General features: G+C 39.0%; 1 protein-coding gene across 34 annotated transcripts in view; it reads right to left on the bottom strand.

The window, feature by feature from the left end:
- The window catches only part of Not3 (CCR4-associated factor Not3), a 158,738-nt gene that overhangs the window by 53,128 nt on the left and 91,485 nt on the right, over positions 1 to 14,125 (bottom strand). The gene's annotated exons all lie outside the window — the stretch shown is intronic.

Below are 14,125 nucleotides of genomic sequence, written 5' to 3'. Positions count from 1 at the left end.
TATGTGGGATGTATTAATAAAGCATTACTTACTTACTATTCTAAACCCCCCCATGCCCGTTAATTCATTCCCATTATGCCTTTAAGACATGTTCCTAAAAACGATTTTGTTGTATAATGTCAAATAATTGGCTTGTGTCAGCAAGCCTTGCAATGCATTGTAATTTGCTAGTTACAGTTTGTTAGAGGCACGGCGTACCCATATATCACTTAGGTATGCTTACTGTTTAGTACCCTTTGGAGGACCTCAGGATTGGTTCATCTTCGGATACAGAAACCAGTGCTTAAAACATTAGGCTGCCTAAATTTTTAAAACCGATAGAAACTCAACTAGATTTTTTTGTCCAAATGCATAACCCCTGCCAAAGATACCATCATATCTAAAGTAACTGACATTTAAATTTATAATTTTAATTAACTATTAAATTTATTTAAAGCAAAAAAAACATATTTCTTCTAAAAGTTTTTTAAATTGTTTCCATCAACAGATCTAGAGTATAAATGTATAAACAGATAACTATCTGCACAACTTTTTCAATGACCTTTAACGTCTGCTAGCAAATTGTTTTCAGCTACTTGGCTGTTTTAATATTCCCGATATTATTGGTAGATTTGCAAAGACCCAATTGAGAGTCGACACAAGGTTATTGCGATGGGGCGATACAGTTATTTAATCTAGTATTTTACTCTAATCTCCCCTCAAAGCATCTGTATTTAAAAATAAAACCTTGAACAAAATATCTATATTGAGTGAAATAATTTTGTTTGGAGATAATTACAAATTTGAAATGGACGGTAAATATAAGAAGCCATTTTATTACAGTTCCAAAACTTACAATTTTACACTGGTTTCTGTGCTTGAAAAGGACCAAATCCCGAGGATCTTTAGTGCCCACTTCCCTTTTTACCCTGATTACCCTTTATTGTCATCTTAATGCCCCCCATGAATATGACGTGCCCCTTAAACCATCAAATTCGCGCCTCTTTTAAACGAAGTGTTTTTACATACCAACGAAATTTTTTTGTAGCAAAGAAACTCTTAAATCTGATTGTTTATTCGTCATTCTGTATTTCATATTTCTGTAAACCACCAAATAAAAGGGCTGGAAAAAGTAAAAAAAAGGACAGTAGAATGTAGCACTGCTTCAAAAAGTAAAATTAAACAATAATAAAGCTGAAAGAATAAAGACTTACTCAAAATCTATCAGTACAATAGCAAGCTTACTGCAAGTGTATGTTTCTGTGTAAAATGTAATCAAAAGCAGTTGGGCGGTTTTCCTAAATCGCTTATAGATGTTTGTAGAATTTTTTGCAAAAAAGTATTTTTGATGCTTTATCGTTTGTTTCGTTGAGCAAAGGTTAGAAGAGCTCCAACTTGGATATATTTCGTTAGGGATAGAACCCTTCCAGGGCTAAGGTATTCGCCCCTAAATATGTTGATTTATTTTCTTCAAAAGTTATGAATGATTATGTGGTTGAGTTTTTGTAATCTATTATAAGTAGAAATTTGATAACGCTGTAGTACAGACAAGAAAACATTAGTTATATACAATAGCTTTCCTACAAAAAAATATTTTTATTGCTTTTATTCAATATTTGCTGCAATGAAAGTGACATTAAGAAGCGATATTCTGATAAAATAAACACTCTGCACCCCTCCTCCTAGTTAAATTTAAAGTGCATTCAACAAAAGCAAATAAAAACCTTTTCTCCTAAAATATTATTTTATTTCTTTACCAAAAAACTAAATTTTTTATAAAATTTTGAGTGTTTTTCAAGTTATTTTTTAAGGCAAAGATTTTTTTATTTAGTTTTAGTAGTTATTTATTTGCGCCGTAAGAACTAAAAATAATTACATGCTTATTTGACCTACATATATTCAATAACATTGCATTCGTTTTGTCCCTAGCCTCTCGGGGCTTGTGGTAAACTTGGACTTGGAAATTCGTAGGGAATTTGGTCCCACCCACAAAAAATAGCTTAAAACCATCATTGGACAAGTTGGTTTAATCCTTTCAGAACGGCATAATCAGTGACGCAATTACTGAGATATTTAACTTCAGATAGAAAGACATCGTAATACTTTTTAGCTATAATTTGAAATGTCAGTATGTTCGTCCGTATGTCTAAAACGTTTTGGGGGAAACGTGATTTTCTCGGCTCCTATTCAAGATATACAGCTGAAATTTTTCGGGAAGATTCCTATGACACATGCACATCTAATATATACATTGTTTTGTCCACCTGTCTGTTATTTGGGGAGCTAGATCAATTCCTAGATTTTAACGTTTTCGTGATTTTCTCAACTCGATTTCAAGATAGAGGACTCAAATTTTCAGGGATTAATTATTTTTACGTTCTACATATTTTCGCTAAGTTTTATTAAGATTTGTCTATAAATTGGGGTGCTAGATCGATTTCTAGATTTTTTCGTGATTTTCTCTATTTCTTTTCAGGATTAACGGCTGAAATTATCAGGGATTTAATTTGCTCATATTCTACATTTTTCCATCAAGTTTCATTAAGATTTGTCTATTAAATGCGGTGCTAGATCGATTCCTAGATTTCATGATTTTAATGGTTGTGTGATTTTAAAGGTTTCTTCATTTAACTATTTTATCAAGTTTATGGTTTATTGTATGACACTATATTAAATTTTTTCCCGATATCCCTTTATAATTTTTGAGCTTCGCTACTTATGGATGTTGTCATCCTTGTTGTATTATGTATAGATTTTTAATTTCCACCATTAATTGCCATAATTTTCTTACCATTAAATTTTTTTATGTAATCTCTCAAACCAATAGGTAAAATATGTGTTTTTTTTTCAACAACAAAAAATATGTTTGGTCAACTTTACTAAAGGGAAATTGTTTAACTTAAACTAGTGCGTGCACAGTGTTAAGCCATTAAGCATTGAATAAAGAGGCCTTTTTAATTTAAATTTTTAATTATAACCTCTATCGTACACCACTGCTTAAAACCTTTATTGCCTGTTATCAGATTATGTATGTATGTTGTCATTCTTGTTTACATTGCCTACAAGTATTATTATGATTCATATAAAAATGACATGGAAAAAAATATTCAGTAATAAGATTATAGACGCTATTACAAGAAGCAACGCAATAACCAAGAAATGCTGGACATAATAACGACATGAATACAAAACAATTCAGCCGATAAAAAAATTATGTAAAATTTTGGATTCTCAAATAGATCTTTAGCTGTTTTTGAACTTTTCAAAACTTTTTAAAACTAGCAGATATGCTCTAAGCACCTAGAGGCTTAACATGTAACAGGATGTCTGTGTGTCGTGTCTGTCTGTCTGTTTGTGTTCACCGAAGGATCTCGCTAATATCGGTGGACCGATATGGTTCTCATTTACAGTGAAGGCCCTGGGAATGTTTCATCTATTTTTTCATGAGGGTATCCACCATCCCGAGAGAAATCCTGGAAAGATAGCCTCCCCCCCCCCCCCCCCAGCCCCCCATAGAATTCAGATATAGCAATAACTAAAAATTTAACCACGACTTACATATATAAATTTTAAAAAATCAACTATTTTTGGTGGTTATAGAAAAGATAATGAAATCAACATAATAATATGATTTCACTTTTACCTCATTCTCATGAATATTTATAAATACATATCCCCAGTCCCTGAGTAAGCCTCAGGCGGACCTTAAAATGACTAGAAGAAATTCCTATCCCTGACAAATCAGGGGCAGGGACAATTATCCTGTAGCAATTTTTTTGTCTGCAGCTTTAGATTTCAATTAGTGCTGAACGGATTTATTTAGTTCTCAATTTTAGGGAAGGTTTGCATATTTCATATTATTACACACTATACACTAGTATATAATAAACTAGTGGCTCTACCACTAGAGGACTCTAGGGGTATTTGAGGGAATGTGGGGAGGGATAAGTCGACCCTTCACTTTCAAATTTATATTTAAAAAGGAAAAGGAAAACAATATTTTTTTTAGGGGTTGGGAGGTAACTTTTTCTAGGGGCGATTTCTCATTAGATGATGTAAATATCTTCCCCAAAATAGTAGTAAACCTTTTCTAACAAAAAAAAGAATCATATCGGTTCAGTGGTTAGTGATATCCTTCGCTTCAGATAAAAAAGCTTACTTTTTTATGTAATAGGATTTATAACAGGGTTTATATTATGAGTATTTTCTTAATTTTCTACATTACAACAAATAATGATTTTTGATAATACATGCTGGCTACTATGATATAAATCAAGCAATTATAAGTGTCTTCTAATTTCTGTAGTTGGTAAGGAATTTCCATGTTATCAGAAAGTATAAAAACATATTATGCTTTAATAATCTCTTTTCCATATGATATGAAACCGATTTATATCCACTGGATTAGAACCGGTTCTCAGCCATACTGAAATATCATGTATAGCATCGTATTACTGACAATTTTCAACAAAGATTAAAATAGAAAACATAAAATTAATACCTGGACGTTTAGCCCTTCGGGGCCAACAAAACTCGTTTTAATCTTATAAGTTTTCATTCTAATATCCGCGAAAGCTGTCTATAAAACAATGCGATAAGTAACTATTACAAAGTTGGTTATTTTTGAAAGAATAAACCTCAATCATCACAAATATCATGTAATAATTGTCTATTAAAAATCATGAACAACCTTCTATAACTATCTTACTCTCTGTGGCTGGCAAATGACCATGTAATTGGAGGTAAATAAACAAAAAAAATACATAACAACAACGTAAAAATCCAAAAAAGCGTAACACCTAATTCTTCATATGTTAGGCTTAAAAACAATTCTTATTTTAAAGTAACAGGATGTCTGTGAAACTTTCTTTGTGTCTGTGTATTTGTTTGTCTTTTACAATCTTTTACAAGGGCTATCTTTTACAATTAAGATTCTTTATAACTATTTTGGAGGAGAATATTTCCATCCTCCGAAGAAAATCACTCTAGAAAAAAACCGCCTCCAAACCATTTCATTCGTCTTTTAAAGATAGATTCTTCCATATTTTTTAAAATCTTTAAAATGAGAATTATAGAGATGGTATGCATAGATGAAAATATACACATGTACACAAAAATTGTATACATAACGTCTCGCCGAGGGTACGTCATAAATTTTTAGTAGCATAGCAACTCTATATTTAATGTTGTCAGTTCGTTAATATTTCATAGCATATTTTCTTTAGGAAAGAGCGAAGTTAAGAAAATATAAAAAAAACCAAGGATGACAACATCCATAAGTAGCGAAGCACAAAAAATTGTAGATGGGAATACGTACAGGTAGATTTAAAAGGTTTTTACTAAAATCAAGAATAGATTTATTGGATAAGATAAATATGAAACCTTGTTTTATTTTGAATGATTGACGATGGTCAAAGTAAATTATATTAAAAATGCTCATAACAATGGGAAAAATTATTTTGATACTGATATCCCATAAAAGTTTGAAAATTGGATCAAAATAAATAAAGATCTTGGGAAATTTGTAAAACGTATAAAAATAGCCAAAAACCTGATAAAAGGCAGTCTGGCCGCCAAGGTTGTTTTCTTGAAACAACAAAAAATTTAATTTTTAAATCCTTAAAAACTTTAAAAATTTGGAAAATCGGACCATATACACTGAAGATATGGAAAAAAGTGTTAAATATATTTATAAATAGCCTAAAACCTGCCAAAAAGGCAGTCTGGCCGTCATGGTTATTTCCTTTAAAGACGGGAAATTTAATTTTGATATCTACAACTGAAAAAATTTTGAAAATCGGACTGTAAACACTGAAGATATGGAGAAAAATGTTAAAAATATAAAAAAAAACAGCCTAAAACCTGCTGAAAAGGCAGTCTGGCCGTCATGGTTGTCTTCTTTAAAAGACGGGAAATTTAATTTTGATATCTATAACTAAAAAAAAATTTTGAAAATCGGACCATACACTGAAGATATGGAGAAAAATGTGAAAAATATAAAAATAGGCTAAAACCTGCTAAAAAGGCAGTCTGGCCTTCATGATTGTTTCTTTAAACGACAGGAAATTTAATTTTGATATCTGTAACTGAAAAAATTTTGAAAATCGGATCATAAACACTGAAGATATGGAGAAAAATGTGAAAAATATAAAAATAGCCTAAAACCTGCTAAAAATCGGTCCGACCGCAAATGATGTTTTATAGTCAATTGTGCTCCTTAATAATGGGAATGTTGTAAAAAAATTTCAGCATTCTATCTTTTATAGGAGCTGAGTAAATCCCATTTCCCCCATAGCGTTACGGACTGACGGACTGACTGACGGACTGACTGACGGACGGACGGACGGACGGACAAAGTGAATTATAGAGTAGCTTCGCTACTAACAAGTATAAAACTTTCTAGAAAAATAATATAAATTCAGTGCAGCAATTTTGAAAATATTTGGCTACTTTATAAAACACGTTGTCCGTCAGTTGATCCTATATTGTGTCTTGTCATGAGTAAAGGAAGAAATTTACCTGTACAATTTTTTATCCATACGGGTCTATTTTACATAACCTAACCTAAACATTAGGTATGCAGATTGTTTGCGTTCTCTTTCCCGATTAACAAGAAATTGCTTGACGATGAAAGTCCCTACAAACAAATTCTGTCGTCATAAAAATGAGGGATGAGGAGACGAGGAGTAGGAAAGAAAACCCCTAAAAAAGAGATGGATAATCCCCCGTTTTTATGACGTCATATGCTGAGTTTTTGGTGGACTTTCTTCGTCTTCCCTTCTTACTGTATTAACATGACGATAGAAAATTATTTAACAAAAGACACAAATGTTTTTATTGAAATTTGAATTATTTTTTTTCTTCCCTTGTCTTTCCAATTATATTTCAATAAAAACACTTAAAGAACATGATTGTTAGGTTCAAGAATGAAGTTTTTTTTTATTAAAACACTCTAAATTCAAATATCAAATTCTTTAATTTATTTCTATTAGGATTTGAAGGGTTGGAGGATTATTTTTCAAACCTCCTCTGTTTCTCTGTATGGGAAATTTTAAAAATCAAGTTGGTCAAAATTGATAAAAATCTTGAAAAATTTAACCATGCACTGGAACCTAGAATAATTTAAGCAATCCCTCCCTCCCCCAAAGTTAGATTTAACCCCTAGGGTTTTTCTTTTAGGTACGCGGGGGTGGGAAAATAATCCTTTTTAAGTATGATTGGAGATTCGTTAATAAAATATAGGAAGATTATCTATTTCAGCACCACAGATCCTGCCGTTACCGTACCTGTACCTCACTGTTGCCAAGTAAACATGCCAACTGTCGTCGGAAAATAATTGTTTTGGTAAGCTTTATATTAGTTTTACTTTCTCTCTAAATTTGAATATGGAAGGAATTAACATGTGTTTTGAATTTGTTTTATTATTTCCTCCCAGGGACGATGTGGACATTGGGCTGTTTATTGCACTAGTCCTCAAAGTCTAATAAAAGCGTTTTCTTATTCGTTTGCTTAACAACCTTGGAGACTTTCATTACATTTTCATTGGTTGGTTTATTTAGTTGAGTATATTGACGTTTCAGCCACTTATTGTAATCTACAGAATTTTGTATATCATCCTTGGGGATGTACATCAATTTAACGGCCATTGTCTTATCCCTTTAGATCCCTGATTACAACCGTAAAGGATGCTTACTTTCACAGCTTAATCCAGGATCAAGGCAGATATACGAAAGAATAATTCTCATAGCTCCTTCAATGACAAAACAGTATTAGATACCTAAATGCAAAAAAAAACATTTTGAACATTTTACGTTTGCAACCAGCCGTTTGGCAGCCTTTGAACCCACAAAAAAACACCTTTCTTTGTATTTCAAACTTAATTCCTTCATCCTTTGTTAAGGCAAGTTTCCTTAATTGAAATTAAGCCTGTTTTATTCACAGAAATGATGCTACAATTTCTAGGAGCCAAACTTTTCTGCAAACTTCATGTTCGTCATTCTTTAACAATTCTTCCTTCTATCATCATCACCATTAGGCTTTCAGCTCCGTCAGAGCTCCGCCTCCCTTGCCAGTTGGCAACTGTTGTGGTGTCTGGCCATATTTGTCATGGAGAGAACTTTGTTACAATAAATACAGGGTCCAGTTTTCGGCACATACTTTCTGGCAACCCTTTCTTGAACAGGATCAGGCTCCTGTCCGTTCCTAATCCTACATGCTCTTTGGTGTTGTTTAAAATTACTACTGGAAACAGTTTTATGACACAAAAAACATTTCCTTGTGTCCCGAGATCCAGTGCTTGTTCCATGGCAAATTTTCTTGTGGTTGACTAGATTAGTCTCATGTTGGAAAACTTCTTGGCAACTATCACAGGTAAAGTTAACTTTTTGACTTGATATTTCATGCACCCATTTGATATGTAGTGAGACCTCCTTTACTTTTACATATCTCGTTGAATATATACTTTCCCTTTTTAATAGCTCTTCATCTTCTACAAAATATTTTCCATTTTAATTAGATAATATTTTTCCTTAAAAACAGACCACAGGAGAATTGTTTCCTATACAAACTTACAGCATTTGTATGTTAAACTTTTTGAATAGCTTCGGTGCTATTGAACTTTACCACACTTGTTGTATTTAGAACAAGAGTGACTCTCTCCAAATAAATCTATACTTCCTAAATTGTACTTTTACTATATTGCAAAGTAGACAAAGTTGGTAATTTTTAGTAGCTAAGTTACTCTAAAATTGTCCGGACGTCTATCCGTCCTTGGTCAGAAGCGGAGTGGGAAAAATATGATTTTGCAGCTACTTTTCATAATAGACGGCTGAAGTTTCTTTTCAACTGTCACATAAATTCCTATATCTTTAGTGTTTTTGGGTTGATTTTTAAATTTTTGTTGATAAGGATATCATTATTAAATTTCTCGTCTATCTAATGTATTTTTGTGCCAATAGATGAAGGGCAATTGCTCTTTTACATGCATATTTTTTCACATCTTTGGTGTTTTTGATCTGATTTTCAAAAAATTTCTGGACAATGGTATCAACATTAAATTAAGGAAACGCATAGAAAACAAGCTAATCTTCATAGAACACTCTTGTATTACTAAAAAGTAAATTTGGGGGGGGGGGGGGGGTTGTAGTGATGACTACTAAAAAGAAAAATGTATTCTACATGTTAATGAAATCAATGCTTCATTAGCAGTTTTTAAAATAATACAAAGCTTCATTAATGAAATATGCAATAAATAAATGCATTTTAAATAGATTGAAAAGTTATTTAGTACAGATTTTATAACAGCACCCGTAAAAGCGAAGCTCTAAAATCAGAAGGAGAGACATACCAACAATAACTCTTGTACATTGTAAACTTAAAGGGCATTAATTTGTATGTCTAAACGAAATTGTACATAGTTTTATATCAAAATTGTGAAATACAGGATACAGTTAAAGTTCATTTTTAGGATTTGATAATAGAGTTGCTTCGCTTTCTAAATCGTTATAGGAATAATCATGCAAAGTTTGAAATCGAGAGGAAATTTCTAACATGTTTATATCAACGAAAAGAGCTAACAGTTACGGCCAGACGGACGTACTTGCGGAGTATGTGTGGTATTCGGCAACCGTGAGCCATGCCTATGGCACCCCTGATCTGGGGTTCGGTGGAGGGTCAATGGCCCTCCCCCGAGTCCTGGGGAAGGGGTCTAGTGACCCCCTCCCTACGCTTAGAATTAATGATTGAATCTGTCATGTTTATTATGGTTAACTGTATTCTTAATTCTCCCCCACCCTTTTCAGGGATGGGGGATCATTATTGCCCAAACTGACCATTGTATATGTATTATTTATGCTTTTATGTTATGATTATTTATTCCTATCCATGTTATTATTGTTTGTTGTATATAGCTTTAGTATCTTTCAAACCTTCAATAAAGTGACAACTGAAATTAGATGTTGATCATTATCTAGTGAAAGCTAGAGAAGCGTAGCTTCTCTATAGTAAGGTGTCCACGTCTGTCACACTGCCGTAATCTAATTGAACTCCGGTGTCTGCCATTTATCCTCGGCGGATACCACAACTTTGGTGACAGCTGTGTGAGATTACCAAGTGTAGAGCAGACGCGCATCTGAGGCTAAGGTACTCCCAGCAGTGAATCTGGCAAAACTGACGCAAGCAACCTGAATTACCCACCCTGGACAGCAAAGTTTAACTCTGCATCCAGCAGTTGTGGAAGCGAGACAGCGAAATTTGACGAATAACCGCGAGCAGCGCTGATATCTAACGGAGAATTGAGCGCCAAAAGGGCTGAAACAGGCCTGCGGACCGGCTGAAACAAGCCAAATAAGTGTAAACGGCTGGAAATAGGCCAACTTTACTGCAAGAAATAGCAGGATCCGAACCAGTGGCGCTAGCAGGACGGGACATTCCCTGCCGCCATCAGCCGGATTTGGATCAGCGGCGCTAGCAGGACGGGACATTCCCTGCCGCCGATAGGCTGAAACATGCCACATAGCTGCAAGCTGCGAGCTAACATACGAGTGTAGTGCACCAGAACAGAGAAAAACTACGTCAACCCCGAGTATCCTGAGAAGCTACAACGCAGCCACCCATCTAGAAAACAGATATTATATCACATTTACAGGGATTACCACCCTAGTGTGATGACCAAACAATAGATTTATGAGCAAAGCTTGGCAAACAAATTGTTGTGTTGTGATAAATCTAAGAATAGAACAGGCTTGGATTACTGTGTATTGTGATAACAGCTAAAAATAGAACAGAGTTGGTAAACAAATCTGTTATGCAATTGTGATAAGGACAAAAATAGAAGCTAGATGTAATATAATCAAGACCCTGATATACAATCAAAACAATCTCAAGCCCACAGCACAACAACAATACACCCCTTATTCCAAGGGAAAGGGAGGGGCCCCTCTCCATTGAAGGCAAATACAATCAGGGTGATATAATAGATAAGCCTAAGATTAAGAAGAAAAGGCCCTATTACACCAGCACACAGTTACCCCCCTCCCTCACAGGGGGAACGGACGGAGTTACCCCCGTCCCCTCACGCGCTTCCCCCTTCCTACCCACACTAGACTAAGTCCGTCTGTAGTGTGGAGCTAGCGATCGGATACACAGAGCGCCATTCACGGGTAGCGCAACAGAGTGCGGAAAATATCATAAATCCAACGGACGAAGCGGACCAATGAGAGAGCGAGTTGAGGGGTGAGAGCGCGTTTTCCCCGTGTGCGCGGATTTGACGGCGCGAACGCGCGTTACAAGGACAGGAGATTCCACGCACACACACGCACACACACTCACACCGGAGCGGAGCTACTCCATAGCATTTAACAGGGGTATTTTTAGCAAATAAAGAATTGCAAGTTTCTTTCCTTCTAGCTCTAGTGTGATAAAGGAAAACCCAATCAGTTCCTGACAGCAGTTCAGACCCTCAACATCTATCTACCTCTACCAGCCTACCCTACAACCTCAACACCTAACTAGTGATAAGTACAGCTAAGTTATATCTTTGTAACTAAACTCCCAACCTAGTGATACAAACAGTGTTGGCTGTTAGGCTAGGAAGCCTCAAGTGACAAACCATTCATTTTTAGTACTGTATAACTTTGTGCCCGTCGTTTCACCGTTGACCCAATGGACCAGCATCAAGCCCCAGGAGGTGACCAAGCCCCAGGATGGCTCCAGGATGACCCTCAGCCGGCCCCAGCCGAGTACCGCAAGCTGATGCTGAGCAATCTGCCGGAGTTTAGAGGGCCGCCCAAGCAATCCTGGTCGGCACATATCCGCAGACTTGAGATGTCATGGGCGGCTTACCGCGTGCCACCTCATGATTCCCTCAACCGCCGCAACGCCCTACTACTGTCACTGGTAGGGCAAGCGGCGGAAATGGCGTCCCATCTGTTTGGCGAGGCAGGCCAAGCCTTGACCTACGAACAGGTCAAGACCGAGTGTGAGTTGCTATTTCGCCCTGCTTTTGAATCCCAAACGCTTAAACAAGCGTTTAGGGATTACAAGCAACACTCGACAGAACCTATACAAGCGTACATCTCAACTAAGTGCGCCTTGTATAGGGACGCCTACAACCATGAGGATCTTGAGTTGTTGGTGGACGAATTAAATCGTGGAATTCGTAACGCCAACGTAAAACGCCTCATGATGAACCATGAAATTACGAGTGTACCTGAGTACACTCGTAAGGCCATGTTCACCGTGACCATGGTTACTAAGCAGCTGAAGGAAGGTGTGTGCTTAGTGGACTCGACCGACGGGCTGACTGGATCTGCCTGCATCCAGTTGCCCCAATATGACGAGTCGGAGCCAATGGAGATTGGCTCCTTGGCTCCGGGTCTCCACCAGATGGGGAAGGTCGCTCCAGATGACAAGGTTCCAGGCCGCTGCTACCGCTGCCAGGGGAGGGGCCACCGAGCTCGAGACTGCCCAACGCCTGTGGAAGTTAGCCTGGAGGAGAGACGCACCCAGCCACGCCGTGACCGTTCTGCCAAGTGTGAGCGTTGCCACTATGACGGTCACACGGCGGCCGAGTGTAGAGCCGACTGGGCCCAGGTAGCCAGCCGCAGGCGCACCGCCGACAAGGGTGCCCCTCCAGGGAAGCCCAGCAGAGTGGCCCATATGGAAGGGAGCGCGCCCCCAGCACCACCACAGCAAGCAGCCGCCCCCAGAGCTGCGGACCGAGCCGATGGGATGCCGCAGTTTGGGACTGTCCCAGCTAGGATCAACGTACTGAAAGGCGCGGCTGAACCCAACCGGGTTGGCCTAGGCTTCAGTCTTAACCATCTGGGGCCAGAGCTGATACAGCCCAACAACATAGCCGAGCCAGAGGTGCTGAGGCCCCAGCCTTTTAGCCTCAACATGATGGAACCTGCCCGACTGAGCCTACCCAGCAAGAGTGGAGGGGCGCTGCCCAGCGTCCCTGAGACGGTGTATGGGGAGGCCCTGGCAGCCGCTGAACGAGAGAGGCAGGAGGTGCTAGCCAGCACCTCTGCATCGATGTATGGGACGCCACCCGGCGTCGCCACCTGGGATGATGGGGGGGTGCTATCCAGCGCCTCCCACCTGGTGCCTGGGGCGACAACCGTCGCCGCCACCGAGATACCTGGATCCTGGAACGAGCCAGCCTCCAACCTGATGTCTGGGGCGACAACCGTCGCCGCCACCGAGAGACCTGAGTCCTGGAACGAGCCAGCGGTCCCAGAGGAAGGGGTGACACCCGTCACCCCCAGTCAGCCAGCGCCACCAGCCTGCAGGGAGAGTCCAGCTACATGCCAGCCAGCGCCACCAGCCTGCAGGGAGAGTCCAGCTACCTGCCATCCAGAGCCCCCTGCCAGCCAAGGGAACCCAGCTGCTCAACATCAGGATAAGTTGAATTTGTTAAATGTGTTGTATCCAAAATATTGTAAACACCCAGCCTTGCCTGTGCCCCCTGCACCTGAGGCTGGGGAGATTGAAATTTGGGAGAATAAGGACTTGCCTGTGCCACATGCACCTGAGGGCAGTGAGTAAGGGCGAGCCTGTGCCACATGCACTTCAGCCCCATGCCACTGGGCATGCTTTGGACAAGGGAAGGGAGCACTTAGGGCTAGGGGAGCCGACACCCAGGCAAGTGCCAGTCGCTTGCCAGTCTGTCATTGGGGAGGGTATCGGGGTGCCTCGGCCGCATACAGATAACGCTCAATGGAAACTTGTATCTAGCCAGGAGCAGCCCAGCCGTGTCCAGTCCCAAGAAGCAGCCGTGACCAGAGCTGAAGATCCCCAGCCGCGTGTACGAGGAAGATGGTTACCTGGAAGCCTCTCCCATTGGTGGATGGTCCTGTGGGGCCTCCTGCTGGCAGCCGTGTGGCCTACAACCAGCTACGTCCTGGTGGGGTGGGACTGTGCCAACCCCACCCATGTCACGTCTTACAATAAAGAAAAGATGTGTAACACGGAGCCCCTACACCAGGAGGTGCCCCTGGGCCATGAAGTGCACGTCCTGCAGCAAGTCAAGGTGAGGGAAACCACTGGGTACAGCTGTCAGCTCACCGTGTCCCAGTGGACATTCAGGTGTGGGGTATGGGGTCACCTCAAGGTGACCTCGGTCCCCACCCTCATGAGGCCAACC

This window comes from Acartia tonsa, chromosome 8 (genome assembly GCF_053477335.1).
Source record: "Acartia tonsa isolate MP-2025a chromosome 8, ASM5347733v1, whole genome shotgun sequence".
Taxonomy (NCBI): Eukaryota; Metazoa; Arthropoda; class Copepoda; order Calanoida; family Acartiidae; genus Acartia; species Acartia tonsa.
The sequence above is the reverse complement of the archived record's forward strand: the minus strand, read 5'-3'. Positions and strand labels throughout refer to the sequence as shown.